This window comes from Aquarana catesbeiana, linkage group LG07 (genome assembly GCF_042186555.1).
Source record: "Aquarana catesbeiana isolate 2022-GZ linkage group LG07, ASM4218655v1, whole genome shotgun sequence".
Classification (NCBI taxonomy): Eukaryota; Metazoa; Chordata; class Amphibia; order Anura; family Ranidae; genus Aquarana; species Aquarana catesbeiana.
The window spans coordinates 80681298-80697335 of record NC_133330.1 but is presented as its reverse complement, the minus strand read 5'-3'; positions in this window follow the sequence as shown (position 1 = coordinate 80697335).

The window sequence follows — 16038 nt, the reverse complement described above, 5'->3', positions numbered from 1 at the left end:
TTACTATGCCTCAGTTTATGAATGAACGGGAAGCTCTGCAGAGAAAGGGACTGAGAGTCTGTCCTCAGTCCCTTTCTCTGTCTCAAAAGTGAAACATCAGGGGTTTAGACCCCTGATATTTCACCAAAAAATATGTAAAAAATAAAAATGTGACAAAATAAAATAATGGTAAAAATAATTTAAAAATACAAATAAAAAACTACTGACACCAGTGGAGGAACTACAAGGGTCACAAAGGTCGCACTTGCTCTGGCGTTCTGGCTCGGGGGACCCCAAGATGGCATGAAGGTAGCCTGCTGCTGGACTTTAATAAAGGGTTCCACAATGGGAGTATAGGGCCCCCGGGATCAGTGGGAAGGGCCCCGGGTGGGGGACAGGGGGGCCTTCATGGTTTCTTGCACCAGGGCCCTGAAGGTTCCAGGTGGTTGTAATGTAAGTAATTGCCCTGTGGAAAAGAGATATGTCTAACTGGAAGTTTATTTTCCAAGGTGGCTTAGGGTGTCACCTGCAGGGACCAGTAAATTCAGTTCTTGATAGCAGTCAATGCAAAGGAGACATGTAAACTCTTAGGGCTCCCATTGGGGCTCCTTCAGACTCCTGTCCTGTGTAGATCAGATGACTGCCAAGGTTTTGAGCAGCGTGGCATAAGGAAACTTTCAAAGTCCTCCAGTCCAGGATTTCAATCTCCAGTTGGTTGGAGAAACTGAGAAGATTGGTTTTGTCCTGAAGATTTAAAGTTTTCCCACCTTTGGTCATAATCAGATGGATTGGGAATCCCCAGTGTTATGTGATCCCCTCCTGGTGGAGCATCTCCAGTAGAGGGTATAAAGCTCTATGCATCTTGAGTGTTCTCCAGAATAAATCCAGGAAAAGCAGGTGTTTTGCTCCATCAAAGTGCACAAATTGTATGGTTCTCATAACTTGCATAATAGCTTCTTTGGTGGAAAATCTATGTAATTTGCAAATAACACATCATTTATTCACATCTGGTGCAGGTGATAGGAGTACCCTGTGAGCACTGTGGCCTGCAAAATCTTCACACATGCTTTGAGTTTTTTTTCTTTTATTGCAAATAAATTTGTGAACATTGTGTTTGTTTGGATTTATCTTCAGTGAGAGAAAAATGACTAACCTTCTGTTAAAATAGCTAGTTGCCCTGGTAATTTTGGGCAGCAATGGCTTTTGAGTCACTAACCTGAAACACGCATGCATTGCAGTCAGATTTTTTCCTCTGCATACATGTCCCTATTTAGTGGTTCAGAAATTATAAAAGCATTTGGAAAGCCAGGTAAACAGAATTTTCTGAAGGAGAGGTCAGTAACGAAAGCCTGCATATTTCCAAGAACAGGTTTTCTTTAATTTGCAGTCATGCCAACCCTTGAAAAAAAAGGATTTTGCATTTACCACTGAAAAAATAAATTGGATGTGGAAATAGTGTAAGCTCTAGCTATATAATCTTTATGCTAATGCCCTTTATCTTCCCCAGGTCATGTACTATTTTAATAACCTATTCCATTAAGATTTCATATTATGTCTGTCAGAATTGCATGTGCTTCAGGCTTACCAGTACATTTAATTAATGAATCAATCAATCTCAAACTCTGAAAGCATTCTTCTTTAAAAGAAAGTTCAAAAGAAAAACCTAAGGCTGAGCTCCAGACAGATAAAAAAAGACACACAATAATGGAGCTCTGTATTCATAAAAGTGTTTGTATAGTCCACAAATGTTTCTTTGGATATAGTAGGGAGGGACTGAGAGCCCCGCCAGTTTCGATTTACTTCCTGTTCTAGAAATGCAATGGTAAATTAGAAGAAATCTCTCAAAGTGTGGGGAAACCCCCTTTTAGATAGTTGTCTCTAGAACAAGTGTCCCCATTGGAAGATTTACCCTCATCCCTTATTCTGAGGACAAATCTAAAATGTTTCATCTCCCTTCACTTTGTGTTTCCGTGACAATGGTTATCAAGACAAGTACAGTCAAATAGAGTGGTAAATCTCCCAGACAGAGGGTACAACCCTTCCCCACTCAGTTCAGAACAAAACGAAATACTTTGCCTAGAAGCCTTACACTTTAAAATGTTATTGAATGTATTTTTTTAAATGCAAGTACCTACAGTGGATATAAAAGGTCTACACACCCCTGTTAAAATGCCATGTTTCTGTGATGTAAAAATTGAGACAAAGATAAATATTTTCAGAATTTTTTCCACCTTTAATGTGACCTATAAACTGCACAACTCAGTTGAACAACAAACTGAAATCTTTAAGGTGGCGGGAAGTAAAAATAAAAAATAAAATAATATGGTTGCATAAGTGTGCACAGCCTTAAACTAATACTTTGTTGAAGCTCCTTTTGATTTTATTACAGCACTCAGTCTTTTTAAGTATGAGTCTATCAGCATTCCCCTTCTTGACTTGGCAATGTTTGCCCCATTTTCTTTGCAAAAACACTCCAAATCTGTCAGATTGCGAGGGCATCTCCTGTGCACAGCCCTCTTCAGATCCCTCCCACAGATTTTCAGTGAGATTCAGGTCTGGGCTCTGATTGGGCCATTCCAAAACTTTAATTTTCTTCTGGTGAAGCCATTTCTTTGTTGATTTGGATGAATGCATTGGGTCGTTGTCATGCTAAAAGATGAAGTTCCTCTCCATGTTCAGCTTTCTAGCAGAAGCCTGAAGGTTTTGTGCCAATATTGACTGGTATTTGGAACTGTTCATAATTCCCTCTACCTTGATTAAGGCCCCTGTTCCAGCTGAAGAAAAACAGCCCCAAAGCATGATGCTGCCACCACCATGCTTCACGGTTGGTATGGTTTTCTTTTGGTGATGTGCAGTGTTGTTTTTGGAAATATGGCCAAAAAGTTCAACTTTGGTTTCATCAGATCATAACACATTTTTTCCCACTTGCTTTTGGGACTTCAGATGTATTTTTGCAAAATGTAGCCGGGCTTGGATGTTTTTTTTCATACCACTCTACCCCATAGCCCAGACATATGAAAAATTACGGAGATTATTGTCACATGTACCACGCAGCCAGTACTTGCCAGATTTCCCTGCAGCTTCTTTAATGTTGCTGTAGGCCTCTTGCCAGTCTCCCTCCTTCTCGTCCTTTCAACAATTTTGAAGGGACGTCCAGTTCTTGGTAATGTCACTGTTGTGCTATATTTTCTCCACTTGATGAAGACTGTCTTCACTGTGTTTCATGGTATATCTAATGCTTTGGAAATTCTTTTGTACTCTTTTCTTGACTGATACCTTTTAACAATGAGATCTTCTGATGCTTTGGAAGTTCTTTGTGGACCATGGCTTTTGCTGTAAGATGCGACTAAGAAAATGTCAGGAAAGACCTACTAGAACAGCTGAACTTTATTTGGGGTTAATCGGGGCACAGTTACATCCCCAGTTATAAGAGGGTGTACACACTTATGCAACCATATTATTTTATTTTTTTTGTTTTTCTTCCCTCTAAAAGATTTCAGTTTGTTTCAGTTTAGGTCACATTCAAGCTGGAAAAAGTTCTGAAATGATTTATCCTTGTCTCATTTTTTTTTACATCACAGAAACCTGACATTTTAACAGGGTTGTGTAGAGTTTTTATATCCACTGTACATTTAGTTGGTGTACATTTAGTTGGTTCTTACACTAAGTATCAGCCTCTTGCTGTCACTATATGGCAGAGCTCAGGGAGAGAGGGAGACTGAGAGAGAGAGAGAGTTGCTATGACAACATGTTTCGGAGATGCGGCCTCACAGTGACCTGAGGAAAGAGGCAGCACCTCCGAAACATGTTTTCATAGCAACTCTTCCCTAGGAGACGGCCCACTTGTGTTTCACTCCTTATCGCGGCCGGGATCAGGCGGCGCGGGCTGGTCCGGGTGCATATGCGGTTCTCTGAGCTGTTCAGCGGGACGCTGCAGCCAGGACTTGTGACCATCTATCCCTGCTCTTTTCCCATGCCTTCAGGCATTTCTTCATGGGGCAGGTTATGAGAGTAGGCTAATCTGCATCTGTAGATGTGAAAACCAAATCTTCCACTGCTGTGCGCTCTCCTATCTTTTAATTTGCTACAGATTCCAGTCCACCACCCAGTGGATACAAAGGGGAGCTATAACACCTAGATTACGAGAACTGTCAACACAGACTGCTTCCCAATTCATGAAGTGTTTGTGGGATCTGCACTGACTGGTATTATTGTGGTTTTTGCATTGAGAGAGGGAGAAGCAGCACAAAGAGCCAATTAATGAGCACGCTGATATGAGGAGAAATCAGGGTAACAGAGTAACATTAGTCTGCTGCTTCTCCTTTTACTGTTCAAGCACCTCTAATTTCAAGAAGAAAATATGAAACACTACTCCAGTTTAAATCTGTTTGACTTTTCTGAGATAGTAGATGGTCAGTGGCTTTGTTCTACTGTTCACTTCACTAGCAAAATCCTCCCCTCACCAATGCCTCTAACTGCATATCTAGCTCTACAACAGATAGTCACACAGCCTTTTCATAAATCTTCACCTTGTTGTTTGCACACCTCTTTGTAGTTCTCTAGGTTACAGGGGTGACATAAGGACAATCCCAGCAGCAATAGTGAACTATACTTATGGTGTACTTGTCAGTGGCGGCTGGTGGTTTTTTGTTTGGGGGGGCGGCAGACAACCACCCCCCGTGGCACCTCAACCCCCCCCCGCTGTCTACTGGTCCACCGGCACTTACCCCATCGGTGGCGGGATCGGGCATATCGGGGATCGCCGGGCACATCGGGCAGGAAAACAGGCTGTGGCGGGCATCTGCCAGCGTTTGCTTTGTCCTCTTCCCCTCCTCCTAGGCTTACAATAGAAGAGCGGCACATGCAGAAATTATTAGTGATTTGTGCTGACACTGTTTGTAACATGTGATATATTATACATTGATCTATTTAATCTTAAACCATGTGTGTAACATACTTCATAGAATGAGTCTATCTTTGGTATTATCAGTCCATGTCATTGAAATGTCTGACCCCTAGTATGCACCGCTATGGAGCTCTCAGCTTAATTCATACAGCGGGGACCCGAGATGTGCGCATGCGCGAATCGCGGCTTAATAGACGCAAGCGGAATATGCATATAAGGGATGAATGACAGGAAGCACGGCCTATCCCATGAGTAAGTCAACCTGTGACGAAACATGTCGGGGGCGTGGCTGTGAGACGTGACACACAGCGCTGTAAGCCATACTGAGGGAGAGGAGTTGTGACTACACGGAGGCACGGTGGAATATCAAGGGAGGGGTGAGATTGAAAGCTTGGCGCCAGCACACCTCGGGTCCGCCGTGACCATTTGTTACATTTGGTTCCACCACATACAGTTTGATGTGATCTGCACCTTACTTTGGCTGATTTTTATCGTTTTAAATGTGAGTTTGATGTTAGAAGATTGCAGTGGTTTAATAAATGTGTGAAACTGGTTTACACTATTGGAGCACTTATTATTTCTTTCATGTGGACCTTATTTAAAAACAATCACTGTGGAACAACGATTGATCCAATTACCCGTGTGTGGTAAACAAGCGATTATTGCCGTGCATGAGAATGCTGGCAAAATAAGTCGGTGAGTGTTATTCTTGAGGGAGTGGAAGCACCGTGCACTAAGGGAGAGGTGGAAGATACACATTATCACCCTTTTGCAACAAGATTGATCACTTTTAAAGGACACTATCCATCACGTGTGATGTCATGTCTTTTTTGGACTGATTGTTTTTTGAAAGTTATGCCATTTCATTTGATTTATTTTGGTGCATGCACAGCATGAAGTAACTGCACAATTCATCACTGTAGTTATATTAGTGCATATATTTGTGACATTTATTTACGGAATGTGAGTGATTTATTACACATATAGAGGGTCACACCGTTACTGTATTGAAACGCACCAAAAACACATAGAGTGTGTGTTATATTCATGTTTGTTTTATAGTTTTGCAGATTTGTTCATCTTTTGATTGTTGGATGTATTAAGGTGCAGGACACCTTTAGAGGGTCACACCATCACTGGTTTGAAGCACTTGAACACTTGAATTTATTTTAAAAGCGCCTCTCATTTTTCCCTGGGTGCCTGTGGGAGGATTGTAGTAGTACAGGCACACTGGATTAAATATTTTATAGACAGATTTATTTTAAAGGGGCAGCTTTACATTACCTGTGGGGAGTCATTTTACCACATAGTATATATCTATATATACATATATATAGATCTGTGATTTCACTTTTTATTGTGGTTTTTAGGAGGCGCGGTGGAGATATTATTGGTGGGAAGGGCAGTCTTTCATAATATCTGTATACATGTACAATAGAATCACCAATCGGGAAATGGGTAACAGACCCACGTTTCCTGATTGGCGGAGAGGCGATTTAGTGTTAGAAAAGTGAATATTCATTTGCTTTTCAAACACACCTGGGTGGGCTCCGAGCGCAATGCTCTGTGCTCTGAGTCCACCCTATTTTGAAGCCTATTAGAGCCTATGGCTCTAATCAGGTACTTCAAAAAAACAACCCCACCACAGGCGCCCGGCATCCTGAAAGGGGCCGGATGTCTGAATGGGGGTGCCCTTCATGATATGTATAAATATATCCATTAACCATATGGGGGAGAGACGTGGATAGAGAGGACGGCGCCCGTGCGCCCTTAATGGATGGGCTGCACTGGTACTTATTCTATTAGTTAGCCCGCCTCATAACTTAGCCAGTCAAGCAATTCCCATTAATGGTTTTATTAGCATGCAGACAGTGATCTGAGCCGAGAGCTAGAGGCACAAGATGTTATATGACTTGTGGTATCGGTGTGAGTGACCAAAATAATGAAGTTAGGTAAGTTAGGCATTCTTTTATTTTATTGGTGAATAAAATGTATTTTGAGAACTATTTAAAATGATTTATTGGATGCACCTGAGAGGAAGGAAAGTGGTGTTGGTTTAATGGTATTTGGTCTTTGGAGCTTTGTTTTAATATAATACAGTTTACCAGTTCATAGTTGTGTGGCATCATTCATTTTACAGTTCTGCTGATTCTGCCAATAACACATTTTCTGTCCTAGGGTGACCACGCTCACTGTACTTTATCTATGATGGATCAGTGTTGTCACCCCAGGCTGCTTTCCTGATTTGGACCATGAACACTTTCCTCTGTCCTCATCTCCATAAAGTAGGAGGGAGGTGTTCCATGGTCCACAGAAAAGAACTGGGAAGGCTGATAACGTGGCTTGATATTTCAGTCTAGTGCACAGAAAGTTACAAGGACACTGGATTCTTGACACATTCAACAGGTATTTTTCTGTATTTGCAAAACATGTACTTAGTTTGAAAAAAGAAAAAAACAAATGCAGCACCACACTAAAAGGACCGGTAAATTGCTTTATAATAAATGTTTATACCTGAGTTTAGCACAGGGTGCTACGTAGACCTGTGGTACTGAACTAAAGCAGAAAAAAATCAGGTTTACTCCCCTACAGTCTGGTACGCTGTGCTGTGTAACAATGACGACCCACTAAGCTGTTTCTCACTCTCTGACACACCTTGTGGCTGCAAAGGGGTTGTTTTAAAAAGGAGTTCCGCCCCTTTGCACAAAATTAAAAGTCAGCAGCTACACATACTGTAGCTGCTGACTTTTAATATTAGGACACTTACCTGTCCTGGAATCCAGCGATGTCGGCATCCCAGCCGATGTTTCCAACAGCTGTCAGGTGCCGCCATTCCTAGTAGGGGAACCTGGCAGTGAAGCCTTTCGGCTTCACAGCCGGTTCCCTACTGCGCATGCACCAAGCACGTGGCACTTTCTGAATGGCCCAGCAGCGGGGGAAAAAGGAGGGGTCTGAACTTCCGATTAATATTGCCGTGCCGAGATCTCTCAGAAGTGTCAAAAACTGTCAAAAACAGGTACCTTTCACCCCCGAAAGGTGTTAAATGTGGCACTGGAGGGAGGAGGAGGTTGATAAGTGGAACTTTCACTTTTGGGTGGAAATCTGCTTTAATTGGGCAAAAGCACCCAGCACAGCAAGATAAAAAAAACAGCAAAGACAGCAATAACCGTAAATATATCTCAATGTTAAAAAGTGCCACAATTAAACCGTATGATCACAACTACCCAGTGGGTCTGGTTCCCCCCGCAGCGGTCCCAGTACACAGCTCCGGCCGGCAACATTGCTCCCTGAGTTACTTCCGGGTATTGCGGGCTCCGGCGCTGTGATTGGCTGGAGCTGCAATGATGTCACTCCCGCGCATGCACACGGGAGCCGCCGATAGCAGCACACTAGCTTCGGTGCACATGTCCCGATGACGTCAGTACATGTTGATATAGGGGATATCTCCTAAACCGTGCAGGTTTAGGAGATATCCGGGATAGCTACAGGTAAGCCTTGTTATAGGCTTACCTATAGTAAGAAGTGGATTGTAAGGGTTTACAAGCACTTTAACATTCAGGCCTCAATGCTCCTGAGCTAAAGAGGTCCCTAACAGTTGTAGTTGAAGCTGATTGGCTACCATTCACAGCTGCACCAGATTTTGCACTCTCCAATTTTAGTAAATCAACCCCTATGTGTCCTAACAAGGGTACAGTTCCTCCCTATTTCACTGGCCAGTGGTGTCTTAAATACTGTAGGCCAGCGTTGGGGCCCAAAGTCCTTGGTTCACAACAGCACATTCTAGGGCACTTTGGCAGCACGACACAGAGCACAGCAGTGAAGGCAGTATCTGGGCAGCACCCCTCTCCTGAACAGCACAGGTCAGCCTCACAGTCCCTATCCAGTGTCTCTCCCCAGTTCTCTGTGCAGAGTAGGTTTCTGGCAGCTCAGGACCACAGCACAGCAGCATCCCTGTCTCTACATGCTCTCCTCACAACCACTCACTCCACAATGTGGGTTGACTCCCCTCTTCCCCTGAACAGGTAGGTGGGTTTTTTATCCAGCTGCACCTGTAGCCAATCACCATCCTTCTTCCTTCAGAAATGTCTGCTCCCTGTGTTGAGGGTACCTTTCAGTTTAGCGTTGTCCATGGTCTCCTCTAATATGTCTGCCACCACTCAGTCTTCAACAAAATGGTCACCACAGCTCCTGCATTTTTTTCCATCTAGCACAACAATCAGGAAGCATGAGTGACAAGCTGCAAGGGGAGAAATGTCCAGCAGGGTAAGTTAAAGGTGCCACAGTTCAGTTTACACATACAGTATATGGATTCCATCTTTGTATTTAACTTTTTGTTTGGAGTTTAGCTTTAAATGAAAAAGGAACTGAACACGTAAAGTGGTACTAAACCCAAATTCAAACATTTATTATATTGTAGCGTACCAATTCTTAGATGTGATGACTGTATTTGTTTCCTTTTTTTAAGGCTTTCAGCAAAATGTATCAGTTTATATGGATGAGAAAACCATTTAGCACTGACGGGTAATTAAAATCAGCTTTTATTTGTTCAAGTAATATCCCAAAAAGAAAAAAAAAACTTTGCTGTAACTGATTATAAAGTGTGAGCTGGAGTGGCTTCAATTTTTTTAATACATTTAACACTACCCTCCACTCAGACTGAATATGTTGCTGTCTGCTGTGCCTCTTGTTCTAATTCATCCAGAGCTGCATCTCACTAATACCAGAGGTGTGTTTCTGGCCCGATCACCAGGTGAGAACAGAGGGAAAAAAGCTAAAGAAAAGAAAATTGATGCAGCCACCACATCTAATGATTGGTAAGCTGCAATATATTACATTTTTGGTTTGGGGTTGAATATCCCTTTATCTATTTTGAAAAGAACAGTTTTTTGTAAGTCAAGCAAATCCAATGTCTTCAGTACATTCGGAGTCACTGACTTTGAACAACTATGTAGCTTAGGAGTTTTGACTTTACTTGACTTTCCTGATCTGCACACTTGTTCCAGGTCAGGGTACCAGAAAGTATGATAGCCAGAGAAAGACAACTAACATTTCCAAAAATAAGTTAACAATTGCAGCTTCCATACTCCTTTAACTACAATTTTCTTTCAAAGGGCAATTTCAGGAAACAAGTAAATTCATAAACTTCCAAAGCTATTCAGCAAACATTTCAACTGTGCCAAAGACTGAAAGTACATTAACAGACTTTATTTTGACAGGAGTGTACCTTAAAATTCAAGTGCTAAATCTTAACTATAACTATCTCCCTTATGCCCAATACACATGAGCAGAAATTCCGCCAGCAAAAGTCCGATGAGAGCTTTTGGTCCAAAAATGCGACCGTGTGTATGCTCCATTGGACTTTTGCTGGCGGAATTCCAGCCAGCAAAAGAATGAGAGCAGGTTCTCAATTTTTCAGTCGGAAAAGTTCCGATCTGAAATTCCGATCGCCTATACTGTACCAATTCTGACGCGCAAAATTCCTACGCATGCTCGGAAACAATTCGAAGCATGCTCGGAAGCATGGAACTTCATTTTCTCGGCTCGTCGTAGTGTTGTACGTCACTGCGTTCTTGACAGTGGAAAGTTCAGAGAACTTTTGTGTGACCGTGTGTATGCAAGGCAAGCTTGAGCGGAATTCCGTCGGAAAAACCATCCAAGATTTTTCTGACGGAAATTCCGTTTGTGTGTATGCAGCATTACTGAGTAAATAAGGCTCCTCCAACTGTTCTAACATCCCCTTAGATTTTCTAAAGATAGTCCAGAGAATCCTGAATACTCTGATATGCAGCTAATGACCACCTCCTATAGATGTGATTTTAACGCCATGTTCTAGTAGTCATAGTATAGTTTTAATATAGCCAGAGGTTTACTTTAAAGACATACAATTATCCTTTTCATCCAAGATTCTCTTGCATAATGTAAGTGGAGATTTTAAAACTGGAAATGTTTAAATTTAGAAAATATATGAAAATTAGAGCTGCCACATTCCTAGTTCCAAAAGCTTCAAGTTATACATAATCACTGAGAATATTATAGTAAAATGTTTCATTTTATCCTTTGTTCTCATGCTACCCTACAATACCATTTTAATTGCGATAACTTTCAGTTGCTGCATAGCACAATGCATAGAGAATCTTACACAATTACTTGTCTATTCCTTTTTACTATTCTATAGATGATCTGAAATTAAAAGATGTGTTTTGCCGTTGACTATGTAAAATCTGGAAATATTAAAATGTTACATCCAGTGCCCATGCTGAGTTTTAAAAGTGCTTCCTGCAGATTACAATGTTGTTGAGAAAACTTCTTCTGTCTTGTTATGGCATGTCTAGTGTTTTACTATATTGCATCAAAGCTGTTAACCAGCACATTCATATGACACTTCTTTCCCTTTAATTTTCCATTATAGAGGGTGGTGGTGGTTAACTACAGGCCAATTAACAGTCAGTGTTTTGCAAGTTCTTTCATAGACTTATAGGGGGACTATGTCCTTGTCAGGGGAGGTGGTGAATTCCTGCAATCACCTCACTTGTGTAGATGTAGGAATCTGTTTTTTGCATTGAAGTTCTGTTTTATATATATATATATATACAATATTATGGGTTGGGTGGGAGGGGAGCCTATCACCAAAAACTGGCACAATACCCTACAATAAATGAAGTATATTGAAAGGGGGGATCCCCACATATCCCTAAATAGGGAGATTGTGGGAAAGAAAGGGGGATTTTTAGGTGCCAAATACAGTATCAACTACTACAATATACAGCAGATTTAAAAAGATTCATCTAAATTTTATTTGTACAACATTTAAAAACATATATATCATAAATACATATTGCATTAACATAAACAATATACGACCATTCTGTGCAAACAATGCATAACAAACAATTTATGGATCATGAATTCATATGAAAAATTAGCAGTACACTTTCTGATATGTGACTGTGCCAAGGCACTCCTGTACCTACAGCCTTGTATTTGTACAGTACATCTGCTGTGAGATGTGAGATTAGCTAAAGCACTGCTGCCTCTAACTTCTACTCTAAAGATTGAGATTTAATGTCACTAAAGTGCTGCTCACTGATGTCTTTAGTGTAGTAGAGGGAGCTTTACCCCAGGTCCTACAGTGCAAGGATCTCCCTTTTTCTGCTGCATTTATTTTATTTGTGCTTTCTTCATTTCTCCTTCTGCTGCTTGAATATTCTTTCATCAGTAAATAGTAAACCATCTCTGACAAAGCCTACTCTTCTATCAGTAAGCCTACCACCACCCCATGCAGACATGCAGAACAGAAAACAGTAAGTCAATAACAGGGAAAAGATAAGCTGCAGGGAGCCTGCAGGCTATACTGGAGTCTAGTCTTCATTCATTTGCTTGCTTTTTTTGGGCACACCTTCCAAATTTCAGGACTGCTGTTAAGGATCACCAAAAAGAGGCACTGATATTTCCTTATTTTCACTAATAATACTAATGCTTTAGGCTTGACAAAGCTAGCAATCATCCTAACAGGAAGTAGGCATTCCTTACAGTGGTCCTCACTCTCTATCAAGCTTGGTAAGGGAGCAAACTCCCTACACCTCTCAGTGTGCTGGCTACTTACCACCTCCCCATGCCTGTCTTTCAGGTACCCTGCTGTCTGACCCAGTGCTTCACCATTGGTCATGGTACTGGAATTCAGGGACTATTTCTGTTGTACAGTCACTCTGTATAGGATATTCTAGTTGGGAACATATGAGTGCAATACCTTCAACTCTGTTCAATAAATTTTACCTTTGATAAGCAATGGATTTTTCCTTATCTTAGTGATTGTTAATCTGAGTACCTGGGCAAAAAAAAAGAGCATATCTATTAAGGAGACGTGCAGATGTGTCAGGGTTAAGAATACATTTTCAGCAAATTAGCTACATTTATATGCCTTGGTCCCTACATTGTTTGGGTTCAGTCTAATGAGGTGTAAAAGGGGTTCTATTACTAGAATAAATAGTATAGGGGAAATGGGAATGGTTGGGGAAAGTGGTTAGGATAGCGAACATTAGCTTAAGGGTTGTGATAAAGCGCCTCCAAAAAGGACAAAAAGTTTTCCTGGAATCCCCACTTAAGTAAGATATAAAGCTTATTGTTCCAGGAAAATGAGTCAGACACCATATGGATATTGTCAGAAAAGAGCCTGTCAACATCGGAAGGTTCCTGTGCGTTTGCGCGGCGGAGCCGCGCTTCGGCGCATGCGCGTTAGCAAAGTAGCGGCACACACGGGTTCACTACACGGCGTAACGGCGTAATGGCGTACGAACGTTCGCTCGTCAGCGCCACGCCCCCTTTCTGGCCTATATAAGGACTGACTTGTGCCCTGTTTAATTGCTGGTTTGTCTTTCAGCTTCCAGTGTTCCGTTCCTGATTCCTGCTTCTTGTGTTTACCTGTTTGACCCGGATTTGCCTGACCTACCTTGTCTCTCTCCAGCATTTTGACCTCGGCTTGTTTAAAGGACTTTCCCACGATCTGCTTCCAGTGTTTGACCCTCTGCCTGTCTCCGGATTCTCCTGCCTTCTCGTGTATGACCCCGGCTTGTTTAAACGGACTTCTCTGCTGACATCTCCAATCCCCTACCTCTGGCTTGCCTTCAGGATTCCTCTACTTACCATCTGCTGTGTTTGACCCTCGGCCTGCTTCAAGGACTTCCTCATCTACCAGTCTCCAGTATTAAGTTATCGGTCTGCATCATAGACTCTCCACTACTGGGTTCTCAGTGCCTGATCTCCTGCACTTATCCCAGCTCCCATTGTGTTTGCGGGTTAGAACCCCGGCCGGGTCTTCGTCTCCAGCTCTGGGTCAGAGCCACCGTTGCTCTCATCTCTGCGTGACTGAAGTCCTCCTCTCAAGAAGCTTCCTGCCTGCAGGCGACCCGTGCCTCTCTGTGCCCTACACCCTCTGTACCACTACCAGGGGTGTGGTGCGCTTAGCCGCAAGGGAAGCCACTCCCAGCATCTCGGCCTCGGTGAGTACCCGTGATAGTACAAACCAGCCAGATGTCTGAGGCCGACAGAGTGGGTTCCCCTCTCGAAGCTCTATGCCCGCAGGTAACGACCCTTACGCAAGCAGTCCAGAGGCTACAAGATGGCTATTTCCAACTAGAAGGTCGTCTCCAGCACCTAATCTTATCTCCCGGGGATGCAACTTCCACATCCCCCAGTGGGGCCAGCTCTTCACAAGATCACTCCAGCACAGCTCCTGCAGTTGTTATGACTCTCCCAGAACCTAGGGTGCCCACACCCGAACGATTTTCCGGAAATCGGAAGAGGTTTAGAGCATTTAAAAACGCCTGCTTGTTATACCTGGCTCTCCAACCTAAGACTTTCAGCTCTGAGACAGTAAAAGTAGGGTTCATCATTTCCTTGTTGTCCGAAGAACCCCAAGCTTGGGCTCACAACCTCCTGGAGCAGAAAAGTCCCTTACTAAACTCCGTGGAAACCTTCTTTGAATCTATGGGAAGATTATATGATGATCCCCAACGCATAGCCACGGCCGAGTCCATCTTACATACCTTAGTCCAGGGAAAAAGACCGGTGGAGGACTATACGGTCGAATTTCGGAAATGGTCAGGGGACACTGGATGGAATGAGGCGGCTCTCAAATACCAGTACCGCCAGGGACTCTCAGAGACTCTCAAAGACGAATTGGCACGTGTGGATTCTCCTTCCACCCTGGAGGAGTTGATCCAGCTAGCCATAAAACTAGACCGACGTCTACGGGAACGACGTTCTGAACGTCTTCAATCTCCTCGGCCTACATGGATGCTACCCAGGGTCCCCACAGGTCATCCCCTTCCTGCAGTCCCTTCCTCCTCTACCTTGGAGAGCGAGCCAATGCAACTGGGACTGATCCGGGCTCCACTTACACCTGATGAGAAACAACGCCGGCGGGAGGCCAATCTCTGCCTATACTGTGGAGGGTCAGGCCACTTTTTGCGCAACTGTCCTATAAGACCCAGTAAGTCCCAATTACAAACAGCTATGAACTTTCAAGTCAATGGTTCAAGTACAACTCATCTTGTCCTTCCTGTCTCCCTACAGGTGGCAGGCGAGGAGATCCGGCTACCAGCCATTATTGATTCTGGCGCCTGCAGCTGCTTCCTGGATACATCCCTATCTCGAAGTTTACGCATCCCTCTGCAAAATAAAAGACAAAGGCTCCAAATCCACCTGGCCGATGGATCATCCCCCTGTTCCGGGCCTGTTACCCAAGAAACTAAACCCATTCTCACCATCACAGATTCTGGACATCAAGAATTTCTGTGCTTTGACATCATCTGCTCCCCCATGTTCCCTATCATCCTGGGACTTCCATGGCTGCAAGCTCACAACCCCCATATCAATTGGAGTGAGAAGAAGATCTCCTTCTCTTCGGCTTACTGCTCCCAGCACTGCTTCACCTCAGGTCCTGTCTGCACAGCTTCCTGTCTAACTGTCCAGCCAGTTCCTGATCACCTTCAGCACGTCCCTGCAGCCTACCATGAATTCATGGACATTTTTGACAAAAGGAAAGCTGACAGTTTGCCTCCTCACCGACCATACGACTGTCCCATTGATCTCTTACCTGGTTCCGAGATTCCTTTTGGTCGTATATTCCCTCTATCAGAAAAGGAGTTGGAGGCTCTGCGGTCCTACATCAACGAAAACCTTGAAAAGGGATTCATTCGTCCTTCCTCTTCTCCGGCTGGAGCAGGGATTTTCTTCGTTGAAAAAAAAGATGGTACTTTAAGGCCTTGTGTGGACTACAGGGAGATCAACAAGATCACCATCAAGAACCGTTATCCACTTCCCCTCATCCCAGAACTGTTCCAACGGTTTCGAACCGCACGAGTTTTCTCTAAACTTGACCTAAGGGGCGCCTACAACTTGGTGCGGATACGCCCAGGGGATGAGTGGAAAACGGCTTTTAGGTCTAGGTTCGGACATTTTGAATATCTAGTGATGCCATTCGGTCTGTGCAATGCCCCAGCTACATTCCAACACCTAGTAAATGATATTTTTCGTGAATACTTAGATGACTTTGTGATTGTTTACCTTGACGATATTCTGATTTTCTCTACAACCATTGAGCAACACCAGGTCCATGTGAAGAAGGTACTCACGATCCTCAGGAAGCACGGACT